A 19,505-nucleotide genomic window follows, 5' to 3' on the forward strand; every position below is an offset into this window, starting at 1 on the left:
ATTTAGTATCAAAAGTAATTCTTACTTTTTCTCACTAGTTTTTATGTTGGTAATCAAAGGAAAAAATCTAGTTGAGAACTAACAAATTTTATGTCCAACAATTTAATATCATTAGTATAGATAGGTAATAACCATCATTTTGTCATGATAATTAGGCCCTTATATTCATACTTTTTGATCCTCTCCTGTGGTAAATAAGTATTTATATTATATTTCATGAGTTGCATTCATTTTTTTTTAGTTTTAATGTGATTTATCTTTAATTTTTGATATTTGATGCTAATATTTGAATGTGGTCTTGTAGGTGATCAAAAGGGCCAAGGACTCGAGCAAGATCAGACCAATTTAGACTCAAATCTAGGGCTAATTTAGGAGATCCAATCTGGTTTTACCTGAACCATTCATTTAAGATTCAGGGAGATCTGAGCTATCCATTGGAGATATGGTCCATCCAAGTCAAGGGAGAGTAAGTCACAACCATTGATTAAGATCTAAGATATTTGATTCCAGATCTGAACTGATCCAGCCGTTGATCTATATCTAGAGTGTTCCTAGCCATTGATTGAGATCTAGATCATATTCAAAAATGAAGGGAAGCTACAGGAACTGGTTTGTCAATTTGGAATAGGGAGTAAAGGGTGTGCGAATGACTTCACCTTCTTCCTTTGTCGATCGTTGGTAACCAGAGCTTCATCCTTCTCATCCACCGAGGTCCAGGGCTTTTCCTACCTTGTCCACTCCATCAAGCTTCGGTGATCCATCATCTCCACCATTGGGATCGTAATTCACGGGCATGAAGAGAAGATGAGCAGAGGCGGAGCAAGGAAGAAGATGACTAGCGATTTCTGAGCTGAGCTCTTTGTCCATCTCTGGCGAACTACTTCGAGTGAAGTGAAGAGTTTTCCCTTCTATCTCCAGTGATTTTCCTAGTGACACTATTTCTTCTTCGATCTCCATCACCGGAATCCATCCATCCTGCATCCATCTTCATCGATCTGAGCTGTAGTGATTGACGGAGCTACGAAGGTGATAGGGGTTTTCCATTCCCTTTAGAATTATGTCCCCATTATTCCATCCATTCTACATCCATATTCATCGGATCACTCATCTGACACCAATTGGCACGACCGTGTGGATCTGGGGCTTCTGCTCTTGGGACACGGTCGTGCAAGATTGCACGATCGTGCATTGCTTGGTTGTTGGTCATGGGGGGCATGGTCGTGCAAGTTTGCACGGCCATGCACGGATCCATCTCTGTTTGGTCGCACGACCGTACAAGAGTTGCACAGCCGTGCACTGTCTTTCTTCTGTTTGGCCACACAGGCATGCGAGGTTGCACGACCGTGTTCTCTGCCTCGTTCCGGTGCGTCGACAATCACGGTTTTTGCTCTGAAAGTTGTCCTTGTCAATACAAAACCAAACAAAGAGCAGATCTCCAAACAAAAGAGTATTTATGATGAGTATATGATAAAAGAGATGATCATGCAAAGAATATATACGCATAAAGCAAGTGAATGTGCATTAAAACATGCATAAACGATCATAATATTTACGTACATCACACCCCCAGACTTGAACCTTTGCTTGTCCTCAAGCAAAACGCTACAAACTATGTTCATGAGTTCCTGCAGTGTTTCATAATCCCTAATGCATTCACCTAACTCTATCAACTGGTTTCATTGATAAGCACAATTGTGGAGTAATCTAAGTATGGCCTAAGCATAAGTTCTTTGTGCTCGGCGCAATAAGTAACTCGAACTCTTCAAGTTTCAATTTTCTTAGTTAAGTCGTCATACAATTGAGTTCCTAATGTTCCCTGTGATAGATGTTGGTGCAACCTTAGGTCAAGGTTGACCCGACTCGAGTTGACTTGACTCGAGTTGTATTTTGATGTTTGACTTGGGAAGATTGTTGATGCAACCTTAGGTCAAGATTGACCTAGTTGAGTTGCATGTTGATGTTTGACACTCGTGGAAGAGTTGTATTCTTGATGTGAGACAAGAATAGATGGTTGGGAGATTATTGGTGCAACCCTAGGTCAAGGTTGACCTGGTTGACCTGAAAAGTCCAAGTATGGAGACTTGGCAAACGGAAAAGTCCAAGCAGGGAGCTTGGCACGCGAAAAGTCCAAGTATGGAGACTTGGCACTGGAAAAGTCCAAGTACGGAGACTTGGCACGGGGAAAAGTCCAAGCAGGTAGCTTGGCACGCGGAAAGTCCAAGTATGGAGACTTGGCACGGGGAAAGTCCAAACAGGGAGTTTGGCACGGGAGAAAGTCCTGGTGAGTGAAGCCAGCAATGGAAAGTCCTGGTGAGTGAAGCCGGGCAGATTGGAGAAAGTCTGGTGAGTGAAGCCAGGCAGGGAAAGACCTAGTGAGTGAAGCTAGGCGGTGGAAATCCGGTGAGTGAAGCGGTGAAAATCCTAGTGAGTGAAGCTAGGTGAAAGGGAAAGTCCGGGTGAGCAGGTGAAAGTCCCGTGAGTGAAGCCGGAAGGGAAAGTCCTAACGGGATGTTAGGCGGTGTGGAAATCGTGAGTGAAGCGGTGAAAGTCACGTAAGTGAAGCCGGCAGGAAAATCCAGATGGATCGGGGATGATCGGACATCCGGTGTTGAGGAAAGTCCAAGTAGGTCAAAGGGATTGACCGGACACTTGGCGGGGTTCTAGCAGGTCAAGGGAGTGACCGGATGCTAGGGATGAAGTACCAATAGGTCAAGGTTGACCGGATATTGGTTTGAAGTCTTGGGACTTGGTTTGGGCCAAACCCAACTGGATCGGTCACCGACCGATCCAATGCTTTGCTCGATCGGTGCGGTGACCGATCGGGCGTGCTGAATTTGCTGATCTGGTGACCGATCGCCAGCGAACAGAGGCAAAGAGAGGCGGTGATCGGCCGTGGACCGATCAGCCATGTCTGATCGATGCGGGGACCGATCGAGACGACGTCGCGAAGGAAGAGACCGGTGGGATCGGTCGTGGACCGATCCAGCTGTCCCGATCGGTCCACGCATCGATCGTAGTACGCTGAAGGTTACGTGCACTAACGGTCGATGCGGGACCGATCGGCCTGATCGGTCCTTAGACCGATCAGGGTTCTAGCCGTTGCGACGCAACGGCTAGTTTCTTCGCTGTCTTCTTCGCAGGTATAAAGGGGTCGAGGGCTGCTGCTGCGCGATGACTCTTCTTCTCTCTTCCTGTTCTAAGTGCTGCTGTGCTTGAGCTTTGTTGAGCTCCTCTGAAGCTTCGCGTGAGTTTCATTCTACGACTGGGTCAGCTGCTGCTGCTCGCTCTTCCGTGAAGTTGCTGCTTCGTCAACGGAAACCAGTCGAAGGCAAGCTAGCGTTTGTTTTTACATTCATATTGCTCTTGCTTCTTGCTGTATTTCTTGTACACTTATCTTGCTGTTGCAAGAGACTTTGTGGTGAGGTTTCTCCACCCACAAGGAGTATATTATTAGCCGGTTCTCCGGGGACTCATCCACCGACGGATTGATAGGGCTCGTCCACCTCACGGACACGCCGAGGAGTAGGAGTTCATCTCCGAACCTCGTTACATCCATCGAGTTTGAGGTTTGATTTCTTTCTTTGTCGCTTCTATTGTTTTATTTCCGCTGCGCTAACTCGACATTGTAGAAAGAAACGATCGATTGGGGTCGGCTATTCACACCCCCCTCTCTAGCCGAGTACAAAGGATCCTAACAAGTGGTATCAGAGCGAGGCCGCTCTTCATCGGATTCACACCCGTGGGAGCACAAGCTAGAGATGGATCAATTTGGAGAAGACATCACCATTCCACCCTTCTACAACGACAACTTCGCATATTGGAAGGTAAGGATGATGTATTTTCTTAGGACTAATATGTTGAACTGGTTTTGTGTACAAGAAGGGTTTTCTCCTCCAATGGATAAAGAAGGAGAGCCACTTGAGAAGAAGGAGTGGACAAGAGAACAACTTCACAAATCCGAGATCAACAATGAGGTAACTAAAACAATTGAATTTTCATTACCTACTAATATTTTGTGTAAGATAGGTAAATACAACAATGCCAAGGAGTTGTGGGATAACTTGGCCAAGTACCATGAGGAGAGCTCCACCTCAAGCCATGAAGAGGAGCCTAGTGAGCCAAGTAGCTCACATCATGGAGGGAGCGAATTGGGAGTTGAGGGCTACTCAACATCCAAGGAAAAAGAGGAGGAGAGTTCCTCTTGTTCAAGTTCGGAGCAAGAAGAAGAAGTTTCCACCTCCGGAAGGGTTGAAGAAGAAAGCTCATCTCCACCCTCAACCCTAGGTAACTCAAGCAATTTAAGTTCAATTAAATTACACATTGTGTGCTTTGAGTGTAGGGAACATGGGCATTACAAGAGTAAGTGTCCAAAGAGGGTAAGAAAGACTCCACCGGCGCCAAAGGTCAAGGAAGCCGGAGTCCCGAAACGCAAGGGCAAGGAGCACATCGTGTGCTTCCAATGCAAGCAAAGGGGACACTATAGGAGCCATTGTCCGAGGGGGAGGCAACCTCACAAGGGCAAGAGACCGGGCACAACGATAGGGGGAGCTAAGGCAAACCCTAAGGTAACCTCTAAGGTTCATTATTGCAATTCTAATAAAACTCATGCTAGTAGTTTTGTTGCAATTGTTAATAATGATAAGCATGTTAACTTTAGGAACCAACACATGTGCTTAGGTGCTAAACATGTCAACCTAGATAGGGATACTACTAGGAATGCTAACCCTAGGTTTAACACTTCTAAGGTTAAGGAAAACCTAGGTAGAAACCCTAAATCAACTAGACACATGCCTAGGAACACCTCAAGAAAGAATGACAAACCAAAACTTGAGGTATTAGAGAAAGAAAATCAAGTCTTGAGGTCAAGACTTGACTCTCTAGAAAAGGCTTTTAAGGATTTGACTCTAGGGTCTAGGGGTCAAAAACCCAAGTCCAAGGACAAGAAAGGTTTGGGTCACAAACCTAAGTCCCAAATGGTCAAGCCCACCTATCATAATGTTCCATTCGATTATGGAACAAAACCTAGGGCTAGGAAGACCATTACCAAGGTTACAAGGGGAGTCACCCCTATAGTTGACCTTGATGAGACCCAAATGACCAAGGCTTCAAAGCCTAAGAGGGTCATTAGGAGGGTTGCTAGGGAAGTTATCCCTAGTGAATATTTAGTGAACCCAATGAGCTCTAATAGGTATTGGGTTCCTAGGAGCATCTTCTCTATCCCATAGATGGGTTAGAGAGTGTCAACTCCAATTAGAAGGGTAGTTAACCCAACTTTGAGGAAATTGACACTCAAGGAGCATTTTCAAGGTTTTTGGGAACCTTTGAAAATGAAATGGAATAATATTTATCATTCACTCCTTGGAAGAGTAAGTTGTGCCAAAGTAAGAATATATTAATCTTACTTTAAATTGACACAATTTGGAAAAACCTAGAGAAATATCGAATTGGGATTTTGATATTTTCTTAGGTCCGGGCCTTAACTTAGAAGTGCTACTCTTGTAAAATCTTAAATGGTATAAATCAAACAAGAGATCAAGAAATGCCAATTTGGGTTTTGACATTTTCTTGGAGCACTTTGGGCAATCTAGGGTTAGATTTTAAGTTAGCAAAGTGGTTAAGGATACTTAGATAGGTAATCTAGGTATATTTATCTATGCTAACTTACCATGATTGGTTGCCATATGGCATGCCATGACATCATATTTATCTTATTATCATTTGAAATGTCATGATAATGCTTAGGTTATCTATATGTCATGTGTTAGTTTAGTTTCAAACTTTATGCCATGACATCATGACATTGGCACATGTTTTCATTTATGATACCATTTTATGCCATGTCATCATCTCTTGCATTAATAATCAATTGAATTGATTTAAGGACAAACATATAATTTGATATTGAGATCAAATTGGTGTTTAGAAAATGCATGAGAACTTAGCCTAAGTTGACCTTAACCCATATCTCACATCAAAATTGACTTGGATGTGTTTGATACACTTTAGATGTGTGTGAGATATTAGGATCATGAGTTAGGATCAAGGTGCATAGGTTTTGTACCTAGATGAGCCTAATTCAAGAAAATAGGGATCATAGGGAAAGCTTGTGTACAAGTCATGTACATTTAGCCCTAAGATTATGGTCCTAAATTCAAATGGTTTTAAAAGCATTTTAAAATTGATTTGAAAAACCTTGATGAAGCTTTCCTAGTGATAGCATTCTTCATTGAGCAAGATGATACAAAGATGACTTAACTTTGAACTATTTCAAAGTTTTCGAATTTTGTATCAAGATTTGAAAATGGAAACTATTTTCATAGAAAACTATTTTTCCATGATAATGTATGTTATGAGGAATGTATCCTCAAAATTTCACAATTTTTCGAATTTTCTGGAATTTATTAGGGTTTCGAATTTCGGGAAGGAAAAATCAGAAATCTGCCTGATCGAGTCTGGATCGGTCTTTGGACCGATCCAGGAAGCTGATCGGACACTGGACCGATCCAGAGTGCTGTGGATCGGTCTGGTGACCGATCCAGTGAGGTCTGATAGCGTGCCAATGTGCTGAAATTCGACTGCATGTCTGAAATTTCGGCTGACAGTTGGTTTTTTTTGGATTTATAAAGGTTTGAAACTCTCCAAGACATTGTTGGTGCAATGGTCAAGGGGGAGTTGGCTTTTAGGGGGAGTTTTTACTCCTTGAGGATTAGTGATATGGGATTATCATTAAGTGGATTGTTGAGCTTAGTATCAAAGGGAAAATAAGAGTTTCAATGAAAGGTATGGGACTTTCATTAGGAAGAAACTCTTGACCTTGATACTCTCCTTTTTCTTTTTGATGTGTGTCAAAAAGGGGAGAGTGTTCATTGGAGAATTATTAGAGAACCCAAGTTAGGTTATCGGTTTAACCTAAGCTAGGGAAAGAATGTCAAGGAATGTTCGAGGAAGAACATTGGAATACCTTTTGATGTGTGTCAAAAAGGGGGAGAATTATTGGAGAACCCAAGTTAGGTTATCGGGTTAACCTAAGGGGAAAATGTCCAGAGAATGTTCAAGGAAAGAACATTGGACATTGGAAGATGGTTGGAAAACCTAAGTTAGGTTATCGGGTTAACCTAACTTGATTATGATTTTGTCAAACATCAAAAAGGGGGAGATTGTTGGTGCAACCTTAGGTCAAGGTTGACCCGACTCGAGTTGACTTGACTCGAGTTGTATTTTGATGTTTGACTTGGGAAGATTGTTGATGCAACCTTAGGTCAAGATTGACCTAGTTGAGTTGCATGTTGATGTTTGACACTCGTGGAAGAGTTGTATTCTTGATGTGAGACAAGAATAGATGGTTGGGAGATTATTGGTGCAACCCTAGGTCAAGGTTGACCTGGTTGACCTGAAAAGTCCAAGTATGGAGACTTGGCAAACGGAAAAGTCCAAGCAGGGAGCTTGGCACGCGAAAAGTCCAAGTATGGAGACTTGGCACTGGAAAAGTCCAAGTACGGAGACTTGGCACGGGGAAAAGTCCAAGGTAGCTTGACACGCGGAAAGTCCAAGTATGGAGACTTGGCACGGGAAAGTCCAAACAGGAGTTTGGCAGGAGAAAGTCCCGTGAGTGAAGCCAGCAGTGAAAGTCCCGTGAGTGAAGCCAGGCGGTTGGAGAAAGTCCCGGTGAGTAGCCAGTGGGAAAGACCTAGTGAGTGAAGCTAGGCGGTGGAAATCCTGGTGAGTGAAGCCGGTGAAAATCCTAGTGAGTGAAGCTAGGTGAAAGGGAAAGTCCTGGTGAGTGAAGCGGTGAAAGTCCCGTGAGTGAAGCCGGTGGGAAAGTCCTAAGCGGGATGTTGGCGGTGTGGAAACTCGGTGAGTGAAGCCGGTGAAAGTCCCGTAAGTGAAGCCGGCAGGAAAATCCGGATGGATCGGGATGATCGGACATCCGGTGTTGAGGAAAGTCCAAGTAGGTCAAAGGATTGACCGGACACTTGGTGGAGTTCTAGCAGGTCAAGGGAGTGACCAGATGCTAGGGATGAAGTACCAATAGGTCAAGGTTGACCGGATATTGGTTTGGAAGTCTTGGGACTTGGTTTGGGCCAAACCCAAGCTCTGGATCGGTCACCAGACCGATCCAGTGATACTTGTTTGCTCTGATCGGTCTGGTGACCGATCAGATACCGAACAGAAGCTCTGATCGGTCTGGTGACCGATCAGCAAGCAAACAGAGGCAAAGAGAGGCAGGCTGATCGGTCCACAGACCGATCAGGCCATGTCCTGATCGGTCTGGGGACCGATCAGGAGACGACGTCGCGAAGGAAGAGCCAGCTGGGATCGGTCTGTGGACCGATCCAGCTATGTCCTGATCGGTCCACAGACCGATCAGAGTACGCACAGAAGGTTCTGTGCACTAACTGATCGGTCTGGGGACCGATCAGCACAGGGCCTGATCGGTCCTTAGACCGATCAGGGTTCTAGCCGTTGCGACGCAACGGCTAGTTTCTTCGCTGTCTTCTTCGCAGGTATAAAGGGGTCGAGGGCTGCTGCTGCGCGATGACTCTTCTTCTCTCTTCCTGTTCTAAGTGCTGCTGTGCTTGAGCTTTGTTGAGCTCCTCTGAAGCTTCGCGTGAGTTTCATTCTACGACTGGGTCAGCTGCTGCTGCTCGCTCTTCCGTGAAGTTGCTGCTTCGTCAACGGAAACCAGTCGAAGGCAAGCTAGCGTTTGTTTTTACATTCATATTGCTCTTGCTTCTTGCTGTATTTCTTGTACACTTATCTTGCTGTTGCAAGAGACTTTGTGGTGAGGTTTCTCCACCCACAAGGAGTATATTATTAGCCGGTTCTCCGGGGACTCATCCACCGACGGATTGATAGGGCTCGTCCACCTCACGGACACGCCGAGGAGTAGGAGTTCATCTCCGAACCTCGTTACATCCATCGAGTTTGAGGTTTGATTTCTTTCTTTGTCGCTTCTATTGTTTTATTTCCGCTGCGCTAACTCGACATTGTAGAAAGAAACGATCGATTGGGGTCGGCTATTCACACCCCCCTCTCTAGCCGAGTACAAAGGATCCTAACAATAGACACTTACCTGCCACACACTTGGTTCACTTTACTTAAATTACACAAGGTCTCAAAGGATACTACTCGGAATCAAGAGAAACATAACATTTATTTCTCCAGTAGCCTAACTCGGTCTTAAAGGAATAAATTGTTAGTTTCCACTCATGACAACTGTTTTTTTATCCCTTATTCAAATTTTTTTTTGGTTCTATAGAGGTGTAGCACTAATCACAAATGCGAGATGCATATGTTGGGATTTAGATTTTTCCAAATGAGCTTCCATGATCCGAAGTCATACAGTAACCAAAATGTAAATAAGAAATCACCATGGGAACAAAAGTACTAAACAATTTGGATGAATCATAACTATTTCAAAAATATTTCTACTATTCAAGCTTAAGTACTTAAGTGTAGTGAAAATAAGATCCTTAAGGTTAAGCCAAGACTTATACCAAACTCCATATAATACTTAGCTTATTTCATGCTACTAAAGATAGAGAAAGGAGATACACCAAACATATTAACACTATTTTGACAACACATGAACTAAGAAAATGCTAGACATTTTGCTATCGGACAAGTTAGCAGAAAAAGTAGAAGATTTGATGTTCTCAAATATGCCTCAAAACTATTTTTATATATATTTTTTTTTTCAAAAAGAAACAAAAACGATGAAAAATTAAAAGTAGGAAAGGAAAGTGCAAATGAGATACAAGTAAAAATATGAAACTAATAAAATGCAAATAAACAAAGCAGACTAATAAAATATGCAGAAAGAAAAGAAAAACTCGACTCGACTCAAGTTGTGCAAACACAACACCCTCCCAGACTTAAACTTTTCATTGTCCCGATGAAATCAAAATGGTTGATGAGGCTGAAGATCGGAGAGATCTGGAAGCTCAGGATAAGTCTCAACTACCCATCTCAGGTCCCTTACCTGCTTATGATATGCGACCAACTCATCAATATTACTCTGAAAGTTACTCATATACCACCTAAAATCTTCATTCCAAACCATTCTCTTTCTATGAGCCTCCATAAATTCAAGCATTCGTGTGCATAACTCTCTCTCACTCTTAAAACACTCCTGCAAACACTTAAATCACTCATCTTTCATGCAAATGTTTCTAGTGAGCAATCCATTATTTTGTTCTAAGTCATGATGAAGAGAGTCAATGATAGGGCGAAATTCTTGGAAATCGAATCGTAAAATATCTCGAATAACCGAAGGCTTATTTCTAGGAAGGGAGGTTAGAGGTGGGTTAATTTGTTGCCTTGCTAAAGTCAAACGCCAATTCTCCTTAACATGGATCGTGGTCAAAGCCGGATTGGGTAATCTAAGGGGAAAACTATCTTTAATCACAAGACTATACCCATATTCCTCTCGGCGAATCAAACGAGTGGTTAAACAAAAATTTAAATACATTCGATAAGCATCTTCAATCATTTCAAGACCACTCAGATCATAACCTAGTATTACCGCAATATGAGTAAGCAATCCTCCTAAAATAATGGGGGCAGAGGAAGAAGCCTTCCTTAATGTTATCAAGTGCCTTAAAAACAAATATCCAGAATTAATAGACACATTTTCTATCATTGCCCATAAACAATACAAGTCTGAAAGTCTTACAATTCCTTCCTTACCGCCCCTTCCAAATATCATGTTCCTCATCATCATATGGACATATCAAAAAATTGGGTTAATGATACTACTACCATTAGAAATATGTGGATTAAAGCAAGACTCTCCACCAATTTGCTCCCATAAATTTGAATTTTCAAAAGTAGGTAGGATTATGTAAGCTCCATCCCTAGGCAAATCATAGCATATATTAAAATCCTCAAGACTCCATTCATAGTCGTCATTAAATAAACAAAATTTTAATTTTCCTCCTCCTTGAACATTATCAACAATGATGGAGCCTAAAAATTCCAAAACGATACGAGGATAAGTTGGGTACCTCATGGCCATTACGTTAGTCCAACCTATTCTATCAAGCAACCAATCAATATCATTCCCAAACCCTAATACTTCTAAGGTTTCTCGGTCCATAAACCTAGTGTTCAAAATGGAACGTTTAGACAAAGAATGATAATGATGCAATTGTTCGTCATTAGAGAAAGTAATGCCAAAGTTATTCGATATACCTTTGAAGCGTACATTCTCCTTGTTTGAGACAACCAACAACTCTTTTCCTTTCCTTTGACGAGAGCTCCCTTCGACGAAGTTCGACATCACGAATGATGAGAGAGGTAGATTTGAGTGAGATGAACATGAGGAGTGGGTGGTAGCACCTTGGGAAGTTGGAGGAGGAAAGGAAAAGAAAGGAGGTATGGGGAAGGGGGTGAAGGTGGCGGCATGGGCGTGCAAGCCTCCACACACCTGTGCCATAATAAGGAGGGATTTTAGGTCAGGCCGTATAGGGTTGCACGCCCTCCTCTTGGTGATTCTACACGGTCATGCCAATTGGCATGCCCCCTCTCTTCTCCCCTCGGTCAAAATCACACGATCGTGCCAGTTGGCATGGCCCGTGCCTTCTTCTTGACTGGTGGTCTTGCACGGTCGTGCCAATTGGCACGGCCCGTGTCCTTCTCTTCTCTGTACAGGCCATATGACCGTGCAAGGTTGCACGGCCAATGGCCTTTGCCCCCCCTGTTGGCTTCGCACGGTCGTGCGGCACACGGTCGACTCCCTTAAGCGCACGGTGACTCGCCTTTCACTGTTTTGGCTCCTCTGATGCCTCCACGCCCATGAAACACTCACTGCCAGCTCATGGAGGGTATGCACATCCTGAAAACGAATACCCAAAAATAAAGAAATAATAACAGTACTCAACTGAACTTACTAGAGAAATAAAACGATAAACGTAATGAACTAAAATGAAAAACCCTTGGGTTGCCTCCAAAGAAGCGCTTGTTTTAGATCTTTAGCTCGACCCCATTTCAGTTAGTGTGGACTAAACCCATGGAAGCACGGCTCTCCTCCTAGGGTTAATGCTCCAGTCTGCACCTTTAGGTTCACTCGTGCAGGATAAATGTACTTCTTATTGCTCGCTTGAGGGGACCTCTCTTGGAAACTACATTCCTCAGCTTTGTGTATGTTCATCTTGCTAGAATTTTCCTGAGAAGAGGGGTCGCAGTTAGAAGAATCAGATAAATCAAATTCTAACCTTTCTTTGTCGATCTCCAAGGATAACTTGTGACTTTTCACATCAATGAGAGCTCTAGCGGTGGCAAGGAATGGTCTCCCAAGGATGATTGGTATCTTGGGATCCTCCTCCATATCCAGGATAATGAGATCTGTGGGAATGATGCATCCACCTACTTCTACTGGCACGTCTTCCACTATTCCCATCATCTACATGAATGGTCAGCTAATTGCAATGTCATAGTAGTCAGTTTAATGTTCTGGAGTCCTAGCTTCTTACATAACGAATACGAAAGTAGGCTAACATTGGCTCTCAAGTCGCAGAAAGCTTTCTGTATGAGTTCAAAACCAATTTTATAAGGTATGGAAAAAATCCCTGGATCCTAAAGTTTTGGTGGAATATTTTTCATAAGTAGAGCGCTGTAATTTTTCATTAATGCTACGGTCTGGAAGTCACCCTTCTGCCTCCTGTTAGATAAAATACCCTTTAAAAATTTTATGAACTTCAGCATTTGGTGCAGTGCATCTATCAGAGGTACTTCTACGTAAATTTTCTTAATCTTCTACAGGAATCGGTTGAACTCTTCATCCTTTTGGGATGTTATCAATTTTTGAGGGAAAGGAATTTTCTGACTTTGTGGGAGAATTTGAAGAGTTCCTTCAACTTTCTTGGTGATCTCCTCTCTATCCCTGTTCTAGATCTGATTGGCCATTAGGGGAGAGGGTTCTTCCTCTGACTCAAGTCCTTTCTGAGTAGTGATTTGGGGGTCTCCCAAAGTTCGTCTGCTCCTCAGCTCGATGCAGTGTTTCACCGAGTTTATATCAAGCTTTCTTGGAAATGTTCCCTGTGCTCTTGAAAAGGATTGGGCTATCTGGATGTCTTGCATCTTCTGATATTTTTCAGAACTTTCCAGTCTTTGAGTCAATTGCTTGATCTCACTCTTCATCTCTTTTTACTCTGAGAGAGCTTCTTCGAGCATCTTTCCGATTCTGGACAGTTGTGAAGGTTGCTGTTGTTGATAAGTCTGTTGTCCAGATGGGTAGCTCTATTGCCCAGGTTGATAGCTTTGTTTTGTTGGTCCTTGGTCCTGATTATTTCGGTACAAAAAATTTGGGTGGTTCCTCCATCCAGGGTTGTATGCGTTGGAGTACGGATTGTTTTGCTTTTGATTGTAACTGACTATCGCATCGCATTGCTCAAGTTGGTTTATCTGTGCTTGTATTGGCCCTAGGGGCAAGTATCTTGAGCGTAATCCGTACTTCCGTAAGTTTCACAAACACATATTATTACATTGGTCGTGTTGTTTCTCATGGCCTCAAGCTTCTTGGTCAGAGCGTCCAGCTTTGCAGACATGAGTGTGACTACATGTAAGTCAAATTTTCCTGACGCCTTTATTGGAGTCCCTGAAAAAGAACCACCAGATCTTTCAGTTGCTCACTAATGGTGGTTCTACGCCACATTCTCTATGATCTCTTCAGCTTCATCAAGGCTCTTGTTCATTAATGCTCCTCCTGCTGCAGAATCGAGGGATACCTTCATGTGATAGTTGATTCCATTGTAGAATGTGTGTAGAACCAACCATTTCTCAAGGCCATGATGGGGGCACTGTCTCAGCATACTTTTGAATCTGTCCCAGGCTTCAAATAATGATTCTGATTCTATTTGTTTGAAGCTTGCGATCAAATTCCTCATGTGGGCAGTTTTACTTGGCGGGTAGAATTTGTCCAGAAATTTCTGCTCACACTGCTCCCAAGACGTTATGCTATTTGCTGGAAGAGAATTTAGCCACTGCTTGGCTCTGTCTTTCAGGGAAAATCCAAAAAGAAGTAATCTTACTAATTCTGGAGGGACCCCATTCACTTTCAAAGTACCACAAATCTCGTAGAAAAGCTCTAAGTGATGATTTGGATCATCGTGCGGTCCTCCTCCAAATCGATTCTGCTAGACCATGTGGATTACTGCAGGCTTGATTTCAAACTTGTTAGCTTCGATTAGCGTTCGAGTGATGCTAGACAAAACCCCTCGTGCATAAGGTGCTGCGTAATCCTTCAACAGTTTGTAAGCCATTTCTGAAGATTCTTTTTCGGCTTGAAATGTTTTTTGTAAGTTTCTTCTTCTCAGGAAAGTCCTATCAATCTCTGAATCGAACAGTAGAAGTTGTCATGAAAGATTAGCTCTTCACATACAAAAACAAGATATGGAATATTTCGAGTATAAAATTGAGCAAAGTAAAGTAAAGAAAAGAGTTGGAATAATATTATATTTTTTTAGGCGTTTAATAAAAATGCAGAAAATAAAGAAAAATAAAAATAAAAAAATAAAGTCTAGTCTAATCTAATATGATTTTCACTAATGTTATAGATGTAGCCCCCAGCAACGACGCCAATAACTGGTTATGAATCTGTAAGTGCACGGATTCATCGTCAGTAATAAAGACTATCGATCCCATGAGAACTGGTTATAAGCACTAGCAATGGTTCACTTAGGATTAGCTAAACTACCGATGGTTGTAAGTTATCTAAAGAAAAGAGATTGGGAAGTAGAAACGAGAACTAGTAAAGAGAAAGTAATTAACTTGGTTTATGAAGAGTTCTAGGAGTTCGGTTTCATTGTGGTGGTATTGATGTATTACGTTCTATCCTTTACTCATCGTCCATCAACATGCATTCACTGGAAGCTAAAGCAACTATCCTTAAGCACTAAATAGAGAAGATCCCTGTGAAATCCTGTTATGGTTAACCCTTGTCACTAGAGCGCCTCGGTAGATCACAAGAACGCAACTCTAATTGGTGTCATTAAGAATAGAAATAAGGGCTTGGTTTGGTCTCTTACTTCCTTGCGGAGAAGTTGCCTCTCCTTTCGAGGAAATACCCTAGATGTCCGTGAACAGGTTACCCCTATCACTAGAGCCCCTCAGGTATATGATCTAAGATACTCTCTTTACGAGGTTATCAATTCCTACACAATCAATTAATACGCAACAAATCTCATGCATAGTAGTTGAAACAAAGCAAGCGAAATCATCCAATGAATAAAGGCATAAATATGAGTCTTACATCAAAACCAATCCACAACTACTCCCTAATCCTAGAACAAGGAATCTACTCCATAGACGCCGAAGAAAAATCCGAAGATATAATGTAATTAAGCATACAATCCTCAAACAAGAAGAGAGAAAGAGAAAAGGATGCTTATCCAACGACTCGTCAGATCCTATCCTTTGCTTCTGGAGTTGATGTGGTGATGAAGGTGTTAGAGTGTATACTAAAAGTCTAGCTTTTTGTATAAACATTTAAGAATCACATTGGTCAAATGTCTACATTTATGCGAAGTGTAGTTGTCCATTGAATTTATATTGAAGATAACTTGGAGTGAGGAGACACACAGAAGTTCATGTTATCAGTTCCTTATAAATTATAAACAATTGTTCACAACCAAGATGGAATGAGACAAACCATTGGAGTAGTTGTAGTGTAATTAGGTATTAGTTTATCTTGACTAATAAATTACACTAGTACACTATGAGTGTATTAAGCATGACCATTTGAGGTAGTATCTTTTTATACTGACTATATAAAAGAATAATACCTCTGTTATTATGGAAGTGTGTATTTTTAATCAGATATAATAACAAGCACGTATACTTAATATTTATTTCTTTGATTTATCAAAGGGTGTGATTTAGCTCGTTAAATCAATAGGCCCGATGAGTTGGAAAATGATATTATTTATATGGTTTGTTATTGATTATAGAATGAAACTATGCCCTAGTAATCTAGGTTGATGATGTCCCCTTGAGGAGCTTATAAGGATTGTCATGTAAATCCTGCAGGTGGACCTAGTCCGGCATGACAATGGAGTTGAGTAGTATTACTCTTGGAGCTAGATATTAATTAAGTGAGTTGTCAGTAACTCATTTAATTAATAAGCATTCGATATCTTAAACACAGGGAGACTAACACACTCATGATAAGAATGAGCCCATATAGTAATATGGGATTGGTGTGGTAGTGCAATAATAACTCTTTAGTGGAATGAGATATTATTGATGAACTTGAGTTGGGTATTTGGGGTGAACACGGGAAGCTCAAGCTCATCGAGAGACCAAAACTAATTCCTCCTCTCGGTCCCTATTGTAGCCTCTTATTTATAAAGTCTTATATCCACCAAACTTAACTTCTTACCCACCTTAAGGTGGTCGGCCAAGCCAAGCTTAGAGCCCAAGCTAGGGCCGGCCAGACCAAGTTTAGATGGGTTCAAGTTGTGGCCGGCCCTAGCTTGGAGCCCAAGCAAGGGTGGCCGGCCACATTCACATTGAAAGAGAGTTTTAAAATTATAAATCTTTCCTTTTATAACTTTTTACAAAGGATTAAGAGAAAGGTTTGATATCTTTCCTTATTTGTAGTTAAAAGGAATATTTTAATTTTTTGATAAATTTTAAATCTTTCCTTATGTGGAAGCCATGGTTTTAAAAGAAAGTTTTAAAATTATAAATCTTTCCTTTTATAGCTTTCTACAAAGAATTAAGAGAAAGGTTTGATATCTTTCCTTATTTGTAGTTTAAAGGAAGATTTAAATTTTTTATAAAACTTTCCTTTTTGTAACCATCCACATGTTTTAAAAGAAAGATTTTAATTTATAAAACTTTCCTTTTATAACCAACCATGAAGGGATTTAAAGAAATAAATTTTTTAATTAAAATTTCTTACCAGAAACAATTAAGGAAGTTTTAATTTTTTTTTTAAAACTTTCCTTGTTTGGAGAACAAGGTAGGGGCCGACCATTAAAGGTTTATAAGGAAGTTTTAATTAAATTTTCCTTCTTAGACATTGACAAAGAATATAAGGAAGTTTTAATTATGTTTAAAACTTTCCTTATTTGCCAAGACCAAGGAATATAAAAGAGAAGGTAGAGGTGCCTCACCTGATAACAACACATCTATTATTCCTCTCCTCGCTTCCTTGGTGGTGGCCGGCACTCTTCTTCCTTTATTCTTCTTCCTTGGTGGCCGGCGACATCTCATCTCTAGGAGTTGTTGGTGGCTGGATCTTGTTAGAGGAAGAAGGAGAGATAGGAGGCATTGTTTCTTAGCACCCCTTGGAGCTTGGTTGGTGGCCGAAGTTCTTCATCTCTAGGAGATTGTTGGTGGTCGAAACTTGGAAGGAAGAAGAAGGTTTTGGTGGAGTCTCATCTTGGTAGATCGTCGCTCACACGACGTCCGGGATTAGAAGAGGAATACAATAGAAAATCGTGAGGTCTATAAGCTACAAAAGGTATAACTAGTTATTTAATTCCGCATCATAACTAATTCATCTTTTATATAGATCTTGAAAAACCAAACATAAGAGTCTATCGGTTTTTTAGTTATCGTTTTTGTAATCAATTTTTCATTTTGATTTCATGTTTCAATATTGTGCTTCTATTGAGGTCTTCGTAGTTAAACCTAGGTTACTTAAGAAGTTTAAATATCCGATTTCTTTGAAATGCTTTGTTTAGGCAGTGGTGGATGCTCTCATACCCAAGAAGACCATGTGCCTCGCTACGTTTGGCCTGGAAGTCGATTCTTGAAATGGATATTTGATCAACTTCTGTAATATGGTTTAACTTAAGAAGAACACATCGGTTAAATTTAGAGTAAGAATGTTAAGCATCGTTCCCAATCCAAATTTAACTTCTAAAGGACAACTTGGATTAATAATGTTAAGATCTGTTTGCAATCCAAGTTGAACTTCAGTAGAGCACAAGGGTAGCTAGGAATTCTATGCTTGTACAAAATTTTGTACAGGAGAACTAGAACGGTCATCAGGTATAGCAACCAACAGAAGGATCGTTGGACAGAGGTCCTGGATGGCATGGAACGACACCAAGGTAATTCTCCCGCTGATGGCTCACTTCCCCCCTAGGAGAAGGGTTAAAACCCTTTTTATAGGCTAGGGCACGGTGCCACGGCATGACCGTACAAATGTGGCACGGTCATGCCTTCTTTTGCCTCTGGTCGCACTGCACGGCCATGTCAATTGGCACAGCCGTGTGGATCTGGGGCTTCTACTCTTGGGACACGGTCGTGCAAGATTGCACTGTCATTCATTGCTTGGCTACTGGTCATGGGGGGCACGGCCGTGCAAGTTTGCACGTCCATGCACGAATCCATCTCTATTTGGTCGCACGACCATGCAAAAGTTGAATGACCGTGCACTGTCCTTCTTCTGTTTGGCCACATGGTCATGTGAGGTTGCACGGTCGTGTTCTCTGCCTCGTTCCGATGCGTCGACAATCGTTGTTTTTGCTCTGAAAGTTGTACCAATCAACACAAAACCAAACAAAGAGCAGATCTCTGAATAAAAGAGTATTTATGATGAGCATATGATAAAAGAGATGAGCATGCAAAGAATATACACGCATAAAGCAAGTGAATGTGCATTAAAACATGCATAAACTATCATAATATTTACGTACATCATTAGGCAAGAGGCAGGCCGATCGAGCGAAGCGACAGGTTGGGCAAAGCGACAGGCCAAGTGGTCAAAGAAGTTGATCGAGCGGACGAAGAGATCGACCGGGCGAGTGGAGAGGTTGGTCGAGCGAAGGGGCCGACCGGGCGAGCTGACCGAGGCTTGGAAGAGTCGCAGTTTCCTTGAAACAGATTCGCCCCACCTCCGGCTATGCTTCAAGGCTTACTAGGATCGTCTGTTTCCTGCACTCGATTGCTATCACGGGCACTCTGCCGAGTAGGAGTTGCACGATTGCAGAGGAGGTAACACAGGTGGAGAGCTTTTGTTGCTTTCTGTGTGTCTTCTGCCTGTGATCGCAACCTCCTTATATAGGAGCTCAGATCAACGGTAGTGTTAATGGTCGATTAAATACCATTACTCACCAAGCAATGTAACGCCGACCGTTTCACTCATTATCACTCGACCGTTCTGATTCTGCATTAATCTCGAATTAATGCATCCGTTACACAGCAGCAAAAGGTTTACGTGGTAAAATGTTGGTTGTTCCATTTGGAAAAAAATTTCCCCGACCGGTTCGGCATTCGGCGCGCACAGGTCGGGCCCGCACACGAGTCAACATGGTTCAGTGTAATCCGGACCCTGAATTTGCACCTCCCGCCTGCGCACCCACGTGTGAGAGAGAACCTCTCCCCATACATTTGTTCACATTCTCAATGTATGTGAATCAATATAAACTAACCAACATGCTTTGAAGCTCCCAATGTGGGACTAAAATCTCATTCACAATAGAGTTTCTATCCTCTTCCACCTCTTCTCCATTCACACATATTCAACAATCCCCCACATGAATGGAGATGGG

At 41.9% G+C, this 19,505-nt stretch overlaps 1 non-coding gene across 1 annotated transcript; it reads left to right on the top strand.

The window, feature by feature from the left end:
- The first annotated feature begins 13,782 nt into the window (after nt 1-13,782).
- LOC121983567 lies at nt 13,783-13,888 on the top strand. The gene has a single exon (XR_006112604.1). It is a non-coding gene; the product is annotated as a small nucleolar RNA R71 (small nucleolar RNA).
- The last annotated feature ends 5,617 nt before the right edge of the window (nt 13,889-19,505 follow it).

This window comes from Zingiber officinale, chromosome 5A, assembly GCF_018446385.1.
Source record: "Zingiber officinale cultivar Zhangliang chromosome 5A, Zo_v1.1, whole genome shotgun sequence".
Lineage (NCBI taxonomy): Eukaryota > Viridiplantae > Streptophyta > Magnoliopsida > Zingiberales > Zingiberaceae > Zingiber > Zingiber officinale.